The sequence below is a fragment of the Oncorhynchus masou genome, unplaced genomic scaffold (assembly GCF_036934945.1).
Source record: "Oncorhynchus masou masou isolate Uvic2021 unplaced genomic scaffold, UVic_Omas_1.1 unplaced_scaffold_1635, whole genome shotgun sequence".
NCBI classification, from domain to species: domain Eukaryota; kingdom Metazoa; phylum Chordata; class Actinopteri; order Salmoniformes; family Salmonidae; genus Oncorhynchus; species Oncorhynchus masou.
This window is the reverse complement of record NW_027006456.1, coordinates 102,501-105,000: the sequence shown is the minus strand read 5'-3', so window position 1 is coordinate 105,000 and position 2,500 is coordinate 102,501. Positions and strand designations below refer to the sequence as shown.

The following is a 2,500-nucleotide window of genomic DNA, read 5'->3' as shown; positions in this document are numbered from 1 at the left end:
TGGTTGATTGATTAATTGATTGGTTTATTGGTTGGTTGATTCATTGATTGGTTGATTGATTGGGTGATTGGTTGGTTGATTAATTGATTGGTTGATTGGATTCATGCAGAGCTTGACAAAGAAAGGGGGAATGCTCACCTCATCAACCAGCATTGTGTAGCACTCAACCACTAACATATAATAGGCTAGTGAGTAGTGGATGTGCAGTCTGAGTATACAATCTTACCAGTAGTATTCTGTAATGTGGATATATTACATACAAGTCATCAGTTGGAACAAGTTGGAGCCATATTGTAGATGAAAAATGTATATGATCATAAAACTGGTAGTAATGAAAATAATACTCATGTAATCATGCTAATAATGCTAATGCTAATTATACTAATAATGCTAATAATGCTGATGCTAATTATAATACTAATACTACTAATAATGCTAATATTAATTATACTAATAATGCTAAGTATACTAATAATACAAGCAATGCTAATAATGCTAATAATGCAAATGCTAATTATAATACGAATACTAATAATGCTAATAATATTAATACTGATAATGCTAATTAAAAAATATTATACTAATAATGCTAGTACTAATAACACTAATAATGCCAATGCTAATAATGCTAATACTAATCATGCTAATGCTAATAAGAATAATAATGCTAATAATAATGCTAATGCTAATAATAATAACGCTAATAATAAAGATAATGTTAATCATAATGCTAATAATAATACTACTAATATATAATTGGGGTAGTAGTATGTCTGTGACTGGTCGAGATTTGCCTTGAATCCACTTGAATCAACTCAGGCAATAGGAGGTATCTTACTGGTGAAGTGGGTCTGGTGAGGTGAGGGTGGGAGAGAGAGAGAGAAGGTCTGGTGGGGGGAGGGAGAGAGAGAGGAGGAGGTCTGGTGGGGGGAGGAGAGAGAGAGGAGGAGGTCTGGTGGGGGAGGGAGAGAGAGAGGAGGAGGTCTGGTGGGGGGAGGGATAGAGAGAGGAGGAGGTCTGGTGGGGTGAGGGAGAGAGAGAGGAGGTCTGGTGGGGGGTGGGAGAGAGAGAGAGAAGGTCTGGTGGGGGGAGGGAGAGAGAGAGGAGGAGGTCTGGTGGGGGAGGGAGAGAGAGAGGAGGAGGTCTGGTGGGGGGAGTGATAGAGAGAGGAGGAGGTCTGGTGGGGGAGGGAGAGAGAGAGGAGGTCTGGTGGGGTGAGGGGAGAGAGAGAGGAGGAGGTCTGGTGGGGTGAGAGAGAGAGAGAGAGGAGGTCTGGTGGGGGGAGGGAGAGAGAGAAGAGGAGGTCTGGTGGGGGGAGGGAGAGAGAGAAGAGGAGGTCGGGTGGGGGGAGGGAGAGAGAGAGGAGGAGGTCTGGTGGGGTGAGGGAGAGAGAGAGGAGGAGGTCTGGTGGGGTGAGGGAGAGAGAGAGGAGGAGGTCTGGTGGTGGGAGGGAGAGAGAGAGGAGGAGGTCTGGTGGGGTGAGGGAGAGAGAGAGAGAGTTGTGGATGTCTGGTGGGGTGAGCGAGAGAGAGAGGAGGAGGTCTGGTGGGGTGAGCGAGAGAGAGAGAAGGAGGTCTGGTGGGGTGAGGGAGAGAGGAGGAGGTCTGGTGGGGTGAGGGAGAGAGAGAGGAGGAGGTCTGGTGGGGTGAGGGAGAGAGAGAGAAGGAGGTCTGGTGGGGTGAGGGAGAGAGAGAGGAGGAGGTCTGGTGGGGTGAGCGAGAGAGAGAGAAGGAGGTCTGGTGGGGTGAGAGAGAGAGGAGGAGGTCTGGTGGGGTGAGGGAGAGAGAGAGGAGGAGGTCTGGTGGGGTGAGGGAGAGAGAGAGAAGGAGGTCTGGTGGGGTGAGAGAGAGAGGAGGAGGTCTGGTGGGGTGAGGGAGAGAGAGAGGAGGAGGTCTGGTGGGGTGAGAGAGAGAGAGAGAGGAGGAGGTCTGGTGGGGTGAGGGAGAGAGAGAGGAGGAGGTCTGGTGGGGTGAGGGAGAGAGAGAGGAGGAGGTCTGGTGGGGTGAGGGGAGAGAGGAGGAGGTCTGGTGGGGTGAGGGAGAGAGAGAGAGAGGAGGAGATCTGGTGGGGTGAGGGAGAGAGAGAGGAGGAGGTCTGGTGGGGTGAGGGAGAGAGAGAGGAGGAGGTCTGGTGGGGTGAGGGAGAGAGAGAGGAGGAGGTCTGGTGGGGTGAGGGAGAGAGAGAGGAGGAGGTCTGGTGGGGTGAGAGAGAGAGGAGGAGGTCTGGTGGGGTGAGGGAGAGAGAGAGAGAGAGGAGGAGGTTTTTTCAAAAAAGCAACTTCATGTATTATTGAGGACTATGATGTTGAGGCTTGCAGTTTGAGTGTGTGTGCTCCCGTGTGTGAGGGTTGTTTGCAGAGCCAGTGCCCAGCAGGCAGAGAGAGGCAGGGTAGAGTAGAGCTGGGTGATGGAACAGAGAGAGGTAGAGTAGAGCTGGGTGATGAACAGAGAGAGGTAGAGTAGAGCTGGGTGATGAACAGAGAGAGGTAGAGTAAAGCTGG

At 50.2% G+C, this 2,500-nt stretch overlaps 1 long non-coding RNA gene across 1 annotated transcript in view; it reads left to right on the top strand.

Annotated features, from left to right (window-relative positions):
- LOC135531540 (uncharacterized) overlaps nt 1-2,500 on the top strand; it is a 69,975-nt gene that overhangs the window by 2,765 nt on the left and 64,710 nt on the right. The window lies entirely within an intron of this gene.